This window comes from Haliaeetus albicilla, chromosome 12 (genome assembly GCF_947461875.1).
Source record: "Haliaeetus albicilla chromosome 12, bHalAlb1.1, whole genome shotgun sequence".
NCBI lineage: Eukaryota > Metazoa > Chordata > Aves > Accipitriformes > Accipitridae > Haliaeetus > Haliaeetus albicilla.
The window spans coordinates 4,204,282-4,221,091 of record NC_091494.1 but is presented as its reverse complement, the minus strand read 5'-3'; the positions used below and the strand labels follow the sequence as shown (position 1 = coordinate 4,221,091).

The following is a 16,810-nucleotide window of genomic DNA, read 5'->3' as shown; positions in this document are numbered from 1 at the left end:
GGGCTCACTGCAGCTGCTTGCAAGTGGGGTTGGGCCGGAGGCGCCGCAGGGCGTTGGGAGACAGGGTCTGAAGCAAGACATCTCTCGGCGAGGGAGGCAAAGCTGAAACACAGAGCAGGCAGGGAGCACGAACCTCAATATCCGTCTGTCTGTCTTTTCCTCAGCTCTCTCCGTGGAGACTCTTTGTTTTCAAAACACCCGGTACGCCTACGTTTGCCATGGCCCTCATTGTGCCCTCCGAGTTGCACGGCACAAGAAGGCTGACCCACTTTTGAAATAGGCCCCAGCGCAGTGGCTTTAAAGCGCCTGTGGAAAGACTGATCATGCCCCATCTCCATTGTTGCTTTGAAGATGGCACTGGATGCCCTTGGCTATTTGGTTAGAGACAGCCTCCTGCAGGTGCACGTTCTGGTGATCAGACCCCCCTGCAGCTGAGCCCCATGGATCCCCTTCTGCTTGAACGGACCCTCCTCTCCCCAGCCACCTCCCCCAAAAGGCAAAGAGATTGCAGCCCTTCAACAGTTGTATGGCAGGGCAAAGCTGAGGCAGCCCAAGTATCAGCCTCAGTAGCCACCAAGACAGCAGTTCAGCTCAGAGAGAGAGAGATGGAGTGGACTCAGGCTTACCTTGCTCCTCGAGGAAAGGGAGGCAAGAGTGGAGGATGCAGAGCCTGGAGCAGCGCAGGCTTTTATGCTGTGTCCCAGAGCCCTGGGGGGCCCACAAACATTCCTTGCTCATGAAGCATCTCAGCACCTAATAGTTGCATCTTGCCAAGGCCTCTCTGGTGATTAAGCCTTTGCCTCTTTCACCTGAAATGTTTTCCTCTCACTGCGTATCATCTAACATCAATATAAGAATTTGTGTCCAGCTCCGCTAAGACCTATTGGCTCCAAGGTCTCAGGCTAGCTGTGCAGAGATTTTAAGTGACTGTGTCCTTCCCACACCCAAATTAACCTGTTTTGCTCAGCAAGGTCATCCCAGATGCCAAAGTCCTAGATGGCCTGCTTTTGAGCAGAGGCTGAGGGCAGTGAGCCAAAAGATCGTGGCTCTTTCTCCTGGGTGAGGGATGGGGTGGCCCATTCCATGCCTTTCAAATTTCAAAGGGACATCAGAGCAGTCTCCCAGAGCACCTGGCAGTCACATGAGTCCTTGAGCACCACCAAAAGGCAATGCCTTGGAAGACAGCAAATGCAGGAGGTTGCATAGAAGCACCAGTTGATTCAGGAAGGATGCTAAAATGTGTGGAAAAGCCCTTGACGAAAGCGGCACTTTGGGACTATAAGCTCTGGTATCCCTGGTATGCCTCAGGCTGGGGCAACGTGTCCACTGAAGTCCACAGCAGGGTGACTCATGTTTGCCTGGAGTTCAGGGTTTTTCCCAACTCTTCCACATCATAATGACTCCCAGGTGCTCTGGGAGACTGATCCCATGTCCCTTTGTAGTTTGAAATGCATGGAATGGGCCACCCCATCCCTCACCCAGGAAAAAGGGCTCTGAGCTTGTGGGCCCCCCCAGGGCTCTGGGACACAGCATAAAAGCCTGCGCTGCTCCAGGCTCTGCATCCTCCACTCTTGCCTCCCTTTCCTCGAGGAGCAAGGTAAGCCTGAGTCCGCTCCATCTCTCTCTCTCTGAGCTGAACTGCTGTCTTGGTGGCTACTGAGGCTGATACTTGGGCTGCCTCAGCTTTGCCCTGCCATACAACTGTTGAAGGGCTGCAATCTCTTTGCCTTTTGGGGGAGGTGGCTGGGGAGAGGAGGGTCCGTTCAAGCAGAAGGGGATCCATGGGGCTCAGCTGCAGGGGGGTCTGATCACCAGAACGTGCACCTGCAGGAGGCTGTCTCTAACCAAATAGCCAAGGGCATCCAGTGCCATCTTCAAAGCAACAATGGAGATGGGGCATGATCAGTCTTTCCACAGGCGCTTTAAAGCCACTGCGCTGGGGCCTATTTCAAAAGTGGGTCAGCCTTCTTGTGCCGTGCAACTCGGAGGGCACAATGAGGGCCATGGCAAACGTAGGCGTACCGGGTGTTTTGAAAACAAAGAGTCTCCACGGAGAGAGCTGAGGAAAAGACAGACAGACGGATATTGAGGTTCGTGCTCCCTGCCTGCTCTGTGTTTCAGCTTTGCCTCCCTCGCCGAGAGATGTCTTGCTTCAGACCCTGTCTCCCAACGCCCTGCGGCGCCTCCGGCCCAACCCCACTTGCAAGCAGCTGCAGTGAGCCCTGTGTCGCCCGCTGCGCTGACTCGACGGTGGCCATCCAGGCCTCCCCGGTGGTGGTGACCCTGCCGGGCCCCATCCTCACCTCTTTCCCTCAGAGCACAGCCGTGGGATCCTCGCTGTCAGCTGCTGTTGGGAGCTCCCTCAGCGCCGGGGGGGTTCCCATCTCTTCTGGGGGCTCCCTTGGTCTGGGGGGGTCAGGGCTGTGTCTGCCTCCCACCCGCTGCGGTCTGAACTGCTGAGGCCAGCAGATCATCCCCTTTGGAGCACCAAGGAAGACAGGGATCCTGCAGCAGCAGGAGCGTAGCCACGGCTTGCAGGTGGGCTGAGTGTCCTCATCCCACCGCGCAGAAGGGACCTGTGCCTGCTGCTCCTCGCTGCACTGCAGGCCTCGCCGTGTCTCCTCTGGCTCTGCTTTGCTCTGAGCTCCTCAGGAAAGGGCTCGTTCTCTTCTGCTTTGCTGAACCTCCTGCTGACGGAGGGAGTGTGCCGGAGTTAGGGCCTGCTCTTGGCGGGCTGGCATTACCACCGGCTGGATCGGAATGGGGAAAGGCAAGCGCTTTGCCTGGAGCTTGTCCTTGGGATATGGGCCATTCTCTGTGCCTCCCTGAACCCAGCAGACGTGTTTCTCGGTCTCTGTTCCGTGCCACTGCATTTCCTCCTTCTTATTAAAGACTTTGTGCAGCACAGCTGGAGTCTTGTGGTGGTTTGTTCTCCTCCTCCCTCCGTTGGCTACGCGCTCTGCAAGGAGGAGCACTGGCTTCTGTCCCGATCTTACCAGCAGTTGTGGGTGGAGCTCCCTGAACTTACAGCAGAGCACCAAAAAGCCTCAGAGTCATTGAGCATGAGTCTGTAACCTGGTGATCACGGCCCTGTGGGGCCAGTTGCCAAATTGTTCATTGTGAAAGTTAATAGACACCTTTTGAATTAACTTTTCAGTCCTCTCAATTGTTGTTCACAAAATCATATGAGAAACAGTCATGGCACTTCTCTCTTTCATTGGTGTTGTGGAAAGAAACTCCAGGGGAAAGGTATGGAGTGGGAAGGAGAAAAGCCCTTCTTTTCATGGCTGGACGTAGGCAGTGTGACTGCAAGATGGGGTTAGGCTGGGCATTTCACTAGGGAACTGAGCATGCACAATCACGATCCCGCTCTTCGTAACTCCACCTACTTATAGAACTGCTATTGGCAGAGCGGGAGTCCGTAAATACTGTGCTAACATGCACCCCACATACAACCCCACTGTCCAGATTGGGTTTTGACTGTCAGCACAGCAAAACCATGCTTTTTGCTTTAAGCAGCCCTGGAATCAGAGACTTGAGAAGCTTTGTCCCCTTTAGGTAGAGAGTCTAGCTGTGAGAGGCTCCCTGTGATGCCCTTGGCCCACAGGCTGTAAGCTGCAAGAGAAATGAGAGTGTCTCAGTTCTTACTTACCAGGAACATTGTTACATCCAGGTCCAGTAAACTTCAGGATGCCTCTGCAATGCCGGAGCCTGGACAGGTTAGGTCAGCCTCTCCAGGGTGACTTCAGATCTGACAGACAGGCCTCTGAGCCATTACATAAGGAGCAGGCCTCCTGCCACCACACAGCCCAATTGCATTGCTGGCCTCATGAAGCACTGCCTGTCCCTTGACCACCACCTAGGCATTTGTCGTGGTTTAACCCCAGCCAGCAACTAAGCACCACGCAGCCACTCACTCACTCACTCCCCCCCACCCAGTGGGATGGGGGAGAGAATTGTGAAAAGAAGTAAAACTCGTGGGTGGAGATAAGAATGGTTTTATAGAACAGAAAAGAAGAAACTAATAATGATAATGATAACACTAATAAAATGACAACAGCAATAATAAAAGGATTGGAATGTACAAATGATGTGCAGTGCAATTGCTCACCACCCGCCGACCGACACCCAGCTAGTCCCCGAGCGGCCACTCCCTGCCCCCACCCCCCAGTTCCTATACTAGATGGGATGTCACATGGTATGGAATACCCCGTTGGCCAGTTTGGGTCAGCTGCCCTGGCAGTGTCTTGTGCCAACTTCTTGTGCCCCTCCAGCTTTCTCACTGGCTGGGCTTGAGAAGCTGAAAAATCCTTGACTTTGGTCTAAACACTACTTAGCAACAACTGAAAAGATCAGCGTTATCAACATTCTTTGCATACTGAACTCAAAACATAGCACCGTACCAGCTACTAGGAAGAGAGTTAACTCTATCCCAGCTGAAACCAGGACAGCATTATTGATCTTCATCTGCACCCTGCCATGGCAGCATGCTTTTCTTGCCAGGTGCAACCAGCAGCAGCAGCAGCAGCAGCAGCAGCAGCAGCAGCAGGTGCAGTTCTGTGCCAGGCCAAAAAAAGCCTCCCTCCTGGCTCCTGTACCAGCACTGCAGTGAGGAGCCCAGCCCGGAGCCCTCCCAACAGGCAGAAAGCACTGGCCTCAGTCGGTCTCAAGGCTGCAAGGAGGCAAGGGGACTGGCTTGAAACCCCAGGGGAAAGCTGGGCATTTTCTGAGCACAAGAGCCTGCCTGCAGAAGATGTAAGGCACCCACCCTGGAGCCAGCCTGAAGAGACGTCTGTCTGCCTTGGCCAGGAATCAAAGCTGGGTCAATGGCTTGGAAAGCAGCTGTGCTCACTAATATTCCAGCAGTGCACCTGTGGGCAGTGCTGCCTCCTGCTCCTCCAGATCAGAGCCTGGCCAGCCTCCTGCTCCTCCACTCCACAGACTGGCTGGCCTTCTCCCTCCAGCCCCCTGCACACACACTTCCTCAAGCCACTCCTCATGCTCAGCCTCTTGATTGCAACCACCTCCCACCTTTGTTCTGCATGCAGTCAGACACTGCCAGGTGCACCCCCGCCACACTGCCTCCTTAACACCATTTTCCTGCTCCAGAGCCAAGACAGAAGGGGAGCCACTTTCATCTAGTGGTGTAAATTACCGCTTTTGTGGATCGTTTGATAGTTTGGTCCTTGCTCAGGAACTGGACAATGCTTGCAGCGGTGGAAAAAAGCTCTGCACGTACCTATTCCACCAAATCAAGCTCTTCCCAGTCTCCAAGTCACCCCCACCCCCCGTTTATTCTCCCTTTGCCCCTCCATGCTTTTGCTCAGCCAGTCTCTACCTTGCCCTTTCCATGGATCTCTCCCACTCTCGCAAACCATTGCCCCTACACACCAACAACCTGCACGGCGGTCATGGTCTTTGTTCAAGGGCTGACACTGCCCTACGTCCCCAAGAGGCTGGAAGTGCTGCCAGGAGATCACTATCTGCCCTGCAGCAGTGTCCCCACCGTAGTGTTCACAGCAGGCTTGGAGGCCCCCTCAGATAAATTTGAGAAGCAAAGTGGGGTCTAATATCTCACCTCACGCTGGTTGTCTCCACACAGCTGCCTTCTCTTCTTCCCTGGAAGCAGCAGAGACACCAGCTGGGGGGTGAAACCATCCCCCCCTCCCGTGGCAGGATATCCCAGATGCCCGGCTGAGGACAAGGCGCTGGGAGCTTCAGCTGTAGCCCCTGGGGTTAAGCCTCTCAAGGCCTCTGCAAGGCTGGCAGCAGGTGCCCGTCATGCTCAGTGCAGGTCCCAAGCGCAAATCTTCGAGCGGAGCCTGGCCCTGAAACTCCCAGGGAGCCGGGTGTCATTGCACAGGGCACGTGATCAGCAGGGCAGAGAGGCTTGGAGCAGGTAGTTGTGGCCGAGTGGTGAAGGTGATGGACTAGAAATCCATTGGGGTTTCCCCGCGCAGGTTTGAATCCTGCCAACTATGGGGCGCAGTCCCCTTTTGGGCTCCCTGCAATTGACCACGCTGCAGCCAGCAGTGGGACTCAGCTCCACACTGTGCCTGGTGCCCAGGGAGACAGTGAAAGCCCCTTGCCTACAGCACTTGTGTCCGTGTCCCCCCCCCGAAATTCCTGGATGAAAGGGAAATCCTGCTCCCGTTGACAAGGTAGGCATGTTGGGGAAGAGAATGGACCAGTGCCGAGTACCAGCCATGACAAGAGGTCCAACGTTGTTGGCTCCTGAGCAGAACTTAAGAGCCTGATCTCACCTCAGACCTCATGCAGAACAACCCTACCAGCTGTCTGTCCTCCCTAGGCCTGAACCTACAGCAGCTCACCTCCAAAGACAGCCTGCACAGCATGGCCCTCATTGCTAAAGATGAAGGGGAGGCACCTCCTGGATCTGTGACCTTGCCAGCACTCACAAAGTGCCCCCCACTTTAGGTTTCACAAAGGCAGACTGGTGTGGAGCAGCAGGCAAGGGGTGGGGGTGGGGGGAAGAGAAGGGGCCGGCATCAAGTATGATCTACAGAAGAGGTCCTTCTTTTGACCTCTTTGCTAACAATGAAGTGAAGACACGTCATAGACCTAAGACCTTGCCTGGGGTCCTGGGGATATTCTGCCTGACCCGTCCCCTGCCCTTGCACACATGGCCAACCTTTCTTAGGGGCCTTTCCAAATTTGGCTTAAGGATGAGATGATGAGGGGTGGGGCTCTCCTGTCTCCTCCTCTTATGGGAAAGACATGGAAGTGCAGAAGAGGCCATGGTGGTGCCTGTGGCTTCAGGAGGCTATGCCCTGCCATCACCGACGCTGATGGGCAGGATAGAAAAGAGCCAGAGGCTTCCCAGAGGGCTTCTTTCAGTCGCATACCCAGCTGCTCCCAATAGAGCAGCAGCAGAGGAGGACCTGTTGGTAGCCTGCCTGGGTGGTTCAGCATCTTAAGGAAAAGGGAAACCCTGAGGGACACGTGCAGTGAGCGACCAGCCAAAGAGAAGGAGAGACAAGCCCATTGCTGGTGCATGGTCCTTTCCCGGCAGCCATGCCACTGAGGGTGGGGGAATCATTGCAAGGGAAAAAGAAGCTCAGAGAGATAGTCAGTATGAATGGAGAGGGAAAGGGGCAATGGAGAGGGCACCTGGAGCAGAGCCAGGGACCTCTTGATCTGCAGTGAAATACTTTCCCCTGAGCAATAGCAGATAGGCTGGGGCCATGATCCCCATGCTCACATCAGCACCCACATCCCAGCGCTCTCCATCCTGCTTTTGTCTCCGCCGCATGCTCTGGCCTGTGGATGGGACGGGGCACCAGCAAACACAAGCCCAAAAATGCAGGCCTCAGCACTGCCACCTCATCCCTCACCCTCACCAAGAGGCTTTACCAGCTCAACCTGCCCAGAGCCTTCCCTGGGACACCTGGCAGCATTTAAGCCTGGCCACCACCCAGTGTGGGTGGGTCAGCCCTGTCCTGTGATGACTGGGAACCACCTCCACTCCCAGCAGTGCTGGGCAAGACAGGAATGGCACCAGGCACGGAGAGGAGGTGTTTCTCTGGCTCTTCGGCACCCTGCACGGTGGTGGGGGCAGCCCTCGGCTGTCAGGGAGCAGCCAGGGCAGGCCTGCGCCAGGAGGGAGGACAAGCCAGGAGCTGTGGGGGAGCACAGCACAGCACTGGCAGGGCAAGGCCCTCACCGCTGGTGTGAAAGGCAAGGCGCCAACTGCTAGACAACTTGCTTAGAAGAACGAACACTGCCTAGGACTAAGGGCTTTTACCTCAGCGTCAACGTCACCTGACGACCCAACCTAGACTGGCTCTCACTGGCTGAGAACACTCCACGCAGATGATAAACCAATGGGAGATCGGTCTTTCAAAAAAACCCCAGGTATACAGCCACGGCCAGAACAGCAATCAACCTAAATCGAGTATAAAGCCCCTCCACCTGCACAGGACATTGGTTTAGAACAATGAAGATTAACACCCCACTGAGCATCTGTCCACACCACCTGCCCGGGAGAAGCACATACTGATCTTGGGAGCAATAGTAACTGATTAGCCCACCCCTTAACATGAGTAATTTGATTGGTCGACACAACTGTATTGTAAACATATACAACCCTGCTTTCCTCTGTCTCGGTGTCCTCCATGCATTAGGCTGGGGCTCCACTATGTGCCCAGCCAAATTAGGAGGATTAATTCCCTTGGTAATTCTATGCTTGGTCATGCTAAGCGTCCTTGTCTCCCTCTTGGGCCGGCAAAGAACGGATGTTGACGCTGGGCATAGTCCCACAGCCCCCTGGGAGCTGGCTTTCTGGGCAGGGTGGCAGCCCTCCTGAGCTCGCTGGAGAGCAGCTCCCGTCTGCCCTGCAAAGCAACAAGGCTGCCCCCTCGCTCCAGGGTTTCTTCCAGTGCCTGCAGAGCCAGTTTGGGTGACCAAGAAGAAAGTCCCCATGCAGGGTTATGGGCAGGAGATGTGGGGAGAAGGGCAAGGCAAGGCCCTTGAGCTGCCCCCCCAGGCCCCAAGGAGGTGAACTTTCCAGAGAGCCCATTTTCTGGCCCGCGTGAGGGCACAGGACAGAGGAAGGGAAGGAGGCATGAGGGCTGGCAGTGCCAGGGAGCATCAGGCAGGGCCGTGGGAGGTGCCAGCAGAGGTGCTGGGGGAAGCAGAGTAGCGCAGCGGAAGCGTGCTGGGCCCATAACCCAGAGGTCGATGGATCGAAACCATCCTCTGCTAACTGGCCCTTTTTTTCCCTCCTCCTGACAGCTGCTGCCTCTCCCAGCAACTTTTAACCTGCACTGCTCTAGCTCTCTGGGCACCCATGGCCACGGCCCTCCTGTTCCCTCAGCCCCTTCTCTCTGCCACTGCCACCTTCTTTCTCCTTTGCCTTCTTAGGAGCCAGCACTCCCATAGTGCCCCTCGCCAAGGCAGACGGGTGGCTGTGGAGCAGCAGGCAGAGCTCCCCCCACAAGGAAGTGGGTGGCCTGGGGACACAGGCATTTTTCCCTTCCCATCCAGCAGCTCAATCCCAACTTCCCAGCTGCAAGCAGGGACCTCCAGGAATCTGCAGGTGGGGAGGAGGAGGACAAGGCTGCTGCTACTTTGGCAAACACCAGCGCAATCAGCTTGACCATCTGGGGGGTTTCTCCATCCTAGTCTGTTTGCTGCCGTGCTCACTCGCAGCTCCAGCCAGGAGCAGGGCTGAGTAGGTATTCCCAGTGGGCACTGTATTGGCCATACGTGGCTAGGTGTTGGCAGTGGTGGGGAGAGGGGCTGCTGCAGGGTGGCCTCTGTGGGGAAGAGCTAAGGGGCTGCCCTGCACCACACACACACAGCTGGTTCCAGGGGCCTCCACAACACTGAGCCATCTGCAAAGCTTGTGGCACCCAGGGCACCCATGCTGGCTGGAGCAGGTGGATACTCCTGAAGGAACTGCAACCTGCGGAGAAGGCACGCCAGTGAAGACTTCCCCTGACGGGCCTGAAGCCTGTGGAAGAGCCCACGCTGAAAGAGATTTTCCTGTTCAGAAGCGCAGCATGGGGAGAACCCATGCTGGAGTAGTCTGCAGTGAAGGAGTGCAGCTGAGCCTGGAAAAATTGGGAGGCATGGCGGTGTTTTCTTTGTCTTTTATTGCTCACTACAAGACAAAGCACACACATAGCCCGAGTCTTTCCCTCTCTTCTGGCTGCTCAGGACTGGAATTCAGTGCTGGACACCCACCCCCTCACTCCCACGTGCACATCAGCAGGTGCTCTGAACCCTAGACTGTACCACAGGTCTGTGCAGAATCCATGCCTGCAGCCCAGGCCTGGTTTGTCCAGTGTCCTGCTCCAACCCTGGGCAGTCCCTGATGCCAATCCACTCTCCTCACTGGCTAGTGCAGCTTGAGATCTCCTAGCAAATACCCCTCTCACACAGACACACACACACACACACAAACACCCCCCTAACCCCCCCGAAAACCAGAAAAGCACAGTCTGACAGAAATGAGCTAGGAGTAGAATGCAATGAAAACAAGACCAATCGCATTCTTGCTCTTCATGAGGTGCAAAGGTTTTCCAGGATGAGTTGCTCCTTCCCCTTCCCAGGGATCGAGGAGAGGCGGATCAGCCTGCTGTTGCCCCCATTCTCCTTTGTGCCTTTTGGGAAGATAGGAGTGACAATGACTTTCTTCCAGGACTCAGGAGCCTCTCCCAGTTGTCACGACCTTTCAAAGATAATGGAGAGTGGCCTCTTCTATGGGTCTTTCTTGCCTGAGTGCTTCACGAGCTGGCAGCAGGAAGATAGCACAGGTATCTGCAGGTGAGCTCCCTGCTACCTGAGTACCTGACTGGCCAGAAGCCAGAAGATCACTTGCATGTTGACTGTGAGGTGGCCTCTGGCTCTGCAGGCAATGGTCCATCCAAAGGAATAGCGCTTGTGCTAAGTGCTCGTCTTCATTCCAGAGTAGATACCACTGCACGGTGTATCTTTTTATATCCACACACTTCTTGGTCCAAAGGAAGCAGACAGTCCCTGAGAGGGAGATCTGAGAACATGCGGGCATGACAGTGTTAAAAATGGCCGTCCGGCAATCACAAAGCAGTAGGAGAGCCCAGGGGAATGACGCTGTCAGAAGTTGCCTCTTCCCTTTGTTTAGTGAGTGGGGGCTTCCTTGCCTGATGTGCTTCTGGGTACACAGGTAGGGTTGGCTGGTCCTGGCAGCCAATCACAGGTCTGCCTGAGAGCAGGTGGGTACAATGGGGTCCAGAAATGGCTGTCAGCCAATCACAGAGCAGTAGGAAAACATGGTGGTTATGGTGCTTGTTAAGAAAATGGCAGCTGAAAGAAAATGCTGCCCCCTGTGTATGTAGGGGAAGGTACGTCCTGGTCACATGTACTTCATCATTCATCAGTGCCGGCATGGGCATTCACCAAAGCAATCATCTATCACCAAAACCAGTGGCAGCACAAGGCAGGTTTTAGCCCAGGAACAGGTAATGCGCAGAGTCCTGCAACACAAATTGCTTACGGGCACGCAGCATGGAATGTGGCAGATGCTCATATCCGGCCAAGTTCTATAGACCAAGAAACTTGTGCTAGAAATGATCCACCTGGCCTATTTGCACATTATATAGACAGAGAATTGTTACCCTAGCATTGCCTGCTTTTTACTTGCTGATTGCTGAGCTACTACTACACACGTCTACAAGCTACGGACATATCCAGTGCCTAGGAAGAAACCCAGGCTGGTTGCTGTGCCTTTTTAATTCAACCAAAGGCTACATCATGCAACGACATGTTAGCCCATGACAGCATGATTGTGACTCCGATTGGGGCAGCCTCCGACTGCGCTACCTCAGCGTTATGCCCTCTGGTATTCCCCATGGGCACTGTATTGGCTACACATGGCAAGGTTTTGGTAGTGGAGGGGTCAGGGGGTGCTGCAGAATGGCCTCTGTGGGAAGAGATAAGGGGCTGCCCTGTATCAGACACAGCCAGTTCCAGCTCCGCAGTGGACCCACCGCACGAGACAGCTGAGCCGTCGTCAACATTGGTGGCCCCTCTGTGAAAACATATTCCAGAAAGGGCAGAAAACGCCGGGCGGAGAGAGGTGGGAGGAAAAAAAAGAGTGGGTAAGAGCAGAGACACATCCTGCTTGGACAGGTAAAGAAGTCTGGTGTGAAGCACTGAAGTTGTCCCGGCACATGGGAGTGGAAAGGCGGTGTTTTATGTTTGTCTTTTTGTTTCTCACTACTTGCATCTGTTTTAAGAATTGATTTTGCCCAAGTCAAGCCTGATTTTCCCACAAGAGTTTTTGCTAAGCCATGTCCGTGTGTTTATCTTGAGCCATGAGATTTCTCATTGTGTTTTCAGTGCTCTGCATCGCCCTGCGGGTGGGGAAAGTAGTGAGCAGCTGGGTGGGCGTTTGTCTGTGCTTAAACCACCACAGGTACGTACCCGCAAACGCACATGCACCTGCATAGCACGTGCGCAGCTGGCCCACATGCGAACGCAGATGGGGAGCGTGACCATTACCAGCAGCCAGCAGCTGGAGTTTCCGTAGCCAACAGCTCACAGGCAGAGAAGCACACCCAGGTGCCAGCAGGTTGAGGTCGTGTGTATGTGTGCAGGGGGCTGGAAGGAGGAGGCGGGATAGTCTGTGAAGCGGAGGAGCAGGCAAGAGGGCAGTTGGTGACCTGGCAGAGCAGGAGGCAGGCAAGAGTGGGACATGGAGGAGCAGGAGGGAGGCCAGGCTCTGGGCTGGAGGAGCGGGAGGCAGCAATGCATGCAGGAGCGTTGGTGGTGAGCATAGCTGCCTTCCAAGCAGTTGACCCGGGTTTGACTCCTGGCCAACGCAGACCAACTTTTCTTCTGCCTGGCTCCACAGTGCCTTCCCCATTTAGCAACAGCAGGCTGCAGGGGCTGCTTTGTACCATTCTGAGATTCTCAGGCAGTGTTGAAGCACTGCAGCAGGTGCCCGGAGAACCTTGGGATTCTCCATGCCTGGGTGTCACACTCAAGTTTCAGTGGGGCTCAGGCACTGAGTCACCTGCTCTAGCTTTGGGGCTAGCCCTGCTTTAGGCAGGCATTTGGACTAGTGACCGCCTGAGATGCCTTACAGTCTACCTCCTTCCATGAAGCAACAAGTCCCAGAGAGATCTGTGCCCTCCTTCCTCCTCTATGTCATGGGCAGTAAGTGAGCCTCTTCCCCACAGGAATGGGGGAGCTCAGTCGTTGCTCTGCACTTGGCGCATCCTCTGTGCTTTCACCATGACTCTCCAGCCCCTTTCCCACAGACTGGCTCCTCGAGATCGGCACAGCACTGACCCCGAGGTTGGTGTGGCACAGCCCTCCTTGCCCAGCCTTCCCAGCTCCGAGGAGGGAAGAAGGAAGCACCCTTGTTGCCCCAGGAACCGTCCATGAGGCAGCGCTGCAGGCCAAGTGCTTGGCTTGCCATCCCCTGAGGCTCTGGAGGGAATGGAGGAAGTCACGGGAAAGGTAGACGTGTGCCTGGAGCCCTTCACAGGACATTGGCGTGCGTAGAGCCGTAATTCACTGACGGTTCCTTTGGTTGCTCCCCTGAAGGAGTGCCTTGGGCTTTGGGAGATGTGTCGGAAGTGTGCTGCCCCTGTGCTGGGTACTCCAGTTCCATGTGGTACGAAGCGCATGTAGGAGCTGCGGTCACCAGTCCACAGCCCTTGGTGGGAGCAAGGCAAGGGTGCTCCCAGGATACAGCTCCCCCTGCAGCAGTGCCAGGAGGAGGCTGGCTGAGGTGGGCTGGCTCTGGCAGCTGCGAGGGGGTAGAGTGGCAGAGGCAACGCTCACTGAAGCGGTGGTCAGGATGGCCGAGTGGTCTAAGGCGCTGCATTCAGGTTGCAGTCTCCCTGGGAGACGTGGGTTCGAGTCCCACTCCTGACAGGCATGTCTTTGTCTTGCTTTCCTTCCCCCCCAAGGGGATGGCCTTGCTCCTCTAGGCATTCTGTGGGTTAGGTCTTGCTGCATATCTCAACCGCCACCACTGCCGGTGGCTGAACAGAGAAATGCTGCTAGAGAGCAGTCTCTATGCTGTTCCTTTTTCCACTCTCCCCTACAAAACGTGCGTTCTGCATGCCTCTCGCCTAGAATGTGGACCTTTTGGCATTCTTCAAACATTCACCCACAAAATCCTCTCTCCCTGCTTCCACTTTCCCCTCCAACAACCCTTCTGGTTGGAGGGCATTTCAGGGAGTCAGAGAGTGCATCCTCCTGCTTCAGGCAGGCTCCCACCAGCTGATCAGTTCCTTGTCCTTTCGGGTCATAAAATACCTTGAGGACAGACATTTCACAGCCTCTCTGGACCCCTGTTCCCATGCTTAGGCACCCTCCGGGTGATCATTTGTGTTTGTGTAGCCAGTCACAAACTGCCTGCTCAACTTCTGACCATGGCACTCATCCTCCAGCCATCGCAGTAGCCTCCTGGAAGGCACCAGGAGGCTCCTATTAGATGCCCGCTAAGCATTTTCTTCTCCCAGCTGAGCAAGCCTTGGGTCCTCAGCCTCTCCTCACAAGGCCACCCCACCCCCTGACTATCCTAGGGATCCTCCGTGGAACTTGCTCCAGTTTATCATCACCTTTCCTTGGTTCCCCAGATAGTCCTTCTTCCCCTGTTTTGGAGATGGGGCAACTTTTCCCTCTCCTTAGTCATCAGGGAGCTCCTCTGCCCTCTGCTCCCAAAGCTGGAGAGCCCCTGCGATGCATCCTTCCCTCTTTCAGGCCCAGTGGCACACTCTGTTGGTGGCAATCCAGGATGTGGCATTGACCAGCAGGATTTCAACCCAGAAAGTTTCCCTGAGCTGGCAGTTCCTCACCAGCAAACACGGACAGCACCAGTGGGAAGAGGGACAGGTGGGAGTAAAGGCCCACCAGTAAGAGGCCAACAGGTGCGTGGCAGGCTCTCTCCAACACTGCTGACAGGACAGAGGCATCCTCACGCAATCCCACCCCAGGTTGCACGAGCACTGGTGGCATTTTTCAGAAGGACCGCAGTCAGGAAGTATGAGCCACAGAAGAGGTCCTCCCGTGCACACAGGAAGAGGAAGAGGAAGAGGGGACATGCACAGGGTGGTATCAGAGCATGCCGGAGCATGTCAGGATTGAGGGAGATGCTGAAGGAGCTGGGATTGTTCATCCTGGAGAATAGACGGTGAGGGGGCTTCTGCTATATGAAGGTGGCTCTCTGGCTTGCCAAGGCCTGCCCTGGGCCAGAAAGTCCTTGGGAGTGCAGGACACAGGAGTGGCTTGGCCTCCTGCGTGAGCCAGCCTGGCCTGAGCTGCAGCTCCCAGGGGCTGGGGAGCTCTGGGAGATCTCTGGCTGCCCATTGAAGCCTGTAAGGGGGGCACAAAGTGTCCTCCCCGCAGTGTCCCGCAGGGAGGAGCAGCATCGGACACTACAGTGGATGGAACATTTGCCGTGACCTTGGGGAAGCAAACAGTCTGGGGACCACGGCAGCCCCAGCAGGCAGTGCTGCCAGGAAGGAAACCAAGGACAAAATGCCCCAAGCAAGGAAGCTGCCTTGTGGGCACTGGCCCACACAACCCACTGGACCAGAACCCTTTCTCCCCGAGTGCTGGGTGAGACTAGCAGAGCCCCAGGAAGACCCTCCATTGCTTGGAGAAAGGCTGTCTCAGCCCCAGAAGGGACATCCCTCCTCCTGCAGCGGCACAGCATCTGCATGGGAAAGGGCTGTCCCTTTCCCCGTGCTCCAGCCCCTGAAGTGGGGAGTCCCTCCACCTCTTTGCAAGACCTTCAGAGACTGGGCCCTGCTCTTGCTGCTCCCAGACACTCCTCCCACCTTGCTCGGTCCTGCAGATCCCAGGGATGGATGAGGAAAGCCCTCAGCAATGCTGCTTCTCCGGGACATGCTTTCAGATTTGTGACTCTGTGGAAATTTAACCCTTCTCCAGTGTCTCACGCCCTCTCTGAATGTAACTCGCCATTTGAAATCTTAGGCTTGGGCACGGCAGCCTGGTCTGTCCTGTGGGTTCAGAAGTACCAGCTGCCAGCCCAGTGCTTTGGGCAGTCCAAAGGTACCAGGCGGTTGCGTCCTCAGTGTCCTGGGCTAAGCCTGAGATCTAGCAGAGTGTCCCCACATGTGTTTCCTCCTGTCTGACTGCTGGGAGGAAGGGCCCTGCTCTCAACACACAGACTCAAACCCTGGCACAAGGAGGATAGCTCCAGTGCAGCTTCTCCCCACTGTGTGCATGGACCCTTGGCCAGGTGGACCCAGGGCATGTGGGAGAGCTGCCTTGAGCTAACAGTAGAATGCACCTAAGTCTGGACCAGTCTGGAGCAGCCTCAGGAGAGAAAACCCTCATTCTCACTGAGGGAAGGGCCGCTTTGGGGCAGAAGGGGACAGCGTGTCCTGCAAAAGAGGACCGGGGTCTGAAGTCAGCCAGGACTGTCCCAGCAGAGGAAGGCAGTCCAGCTTGTGCAACCCATAACAAGCTGCCTTGGGTCCTCCTGCCAGCTCTTCCCTCTGTTGAACCACATCCCCTGCCCTCTCTCTTGGCCGCCCCCTTTGGCAAGGTCAGGAGCTTGGCTAGGACCGCAACCAAGAGTAAGGATATGTGGTTAACGGCTGCTTAGTATGAGGTACAAGGTGAGAACAGGACAGGCAATAACTTACAGAGGCAGACTGGGAGGCTGTCCAACATGGGGGTGAAGGGAGGCAGCAGCAGAGACCGCAAGTGCAAGCATGGAGCCACAGATCGCTGAGCCACGAATGTAGTCTGCAAGGTGCAACGTTGAAGAGGTTAAGCTGGAAAATTCATAAACAAGTCTAACGAGGAAAAAGCAAGATTCTCCCAGGTTACCAGCCTGGGCCTTGTAAGAGAGGGCATGCCAGGCTTGCACAAAGTGCTCTGCCACTCCCTTGAAAGATCCTGTGAGCAGAGGGTGGCCTGGTGGCCCTGAAGAAGGCTGCACTTGGTGATGCCCAGGGAGATGGAGAGACTGCCAGGCTCAGCCAGGAGCACGTGGCTCGGCAAGGGTGGCCACAGGGGAAAGACCATGCCTGTCCAGGAGGTCCCATGGTGTAATGGTGAGCACTCTGGACTCTGAATCCAGCGATCTGAGTTCAAATCTCAGTGGGACCTTGAGCTTTTGGCTTACACATTTAGCTCTCTACAACTACCTGAAGGGGGGTTGTAGTGAGGTGGGTGCTGCTCTCTTCTGTCAGGTGGCTGGAGATAGGACGAGAGGAAAGGGCCTCACCTTGAGGCAAGGGAGATTTAGGTTAGGTATTAGGAAAAAATTCATTACTAAGAGGGTTGTCACACATTGGAACAGGCTGGCCAGGGA

The 16,810-nt window shown here is 55.6% G+C and overlaps 4 non-coding genes across 4 annotated transcripts; all 4 read left to right on the top strand.

Annotated features, from left to right (window-relative positions):
- The first annotated feature begins 5,899 nt into the window (after nucleotides 1–5,899).
- On the top strand, nucleotides 5,900–5,981 carry TRNAS-AGA (transfer RNA serine (anticodon AGA)). The gene has a single exon. It is a non-coding gene; the product is annotated as a tRNA-Ser (tRNA).
- A 2,671-nt stretch (nucleotides 5,982–8,652) lies between these two features.
- TRNAM-CAU (transfer RNA methionine (anticodon CAU)) lies at nucleotides 8,653–8,724 on the top strand. The gene has a single exon. It is a non-coding gene; the product is annotated as a tRNA-Met (tRNA).
- Nucleotides 8,725–13,306: 4,582 nt separating this feature from the next.
- Nucleotides 13,307–13,389, top strand: TRNAL-CAG (transfer RNA leucine (anticodon CAG)). The gene has a single exon. It is a non-coding gene; the product is annotated as a tRNA-Leu (tRNA).
- Nucleotides 13,390–16,533: 3,144 nt separating this feature from the next.
- TRNAQ-CUG (transfer RNA glutamine (anticodon CUG)) lies at nucleotides 16,534–16,605 on the top strand. Its single transcript has one exon. It is a non-coding gene; the product is annotated as a tRNA-Gln (tRNA).
- Nucleotides 16,606–16,810: the final 205 nt, after the last annotated feature.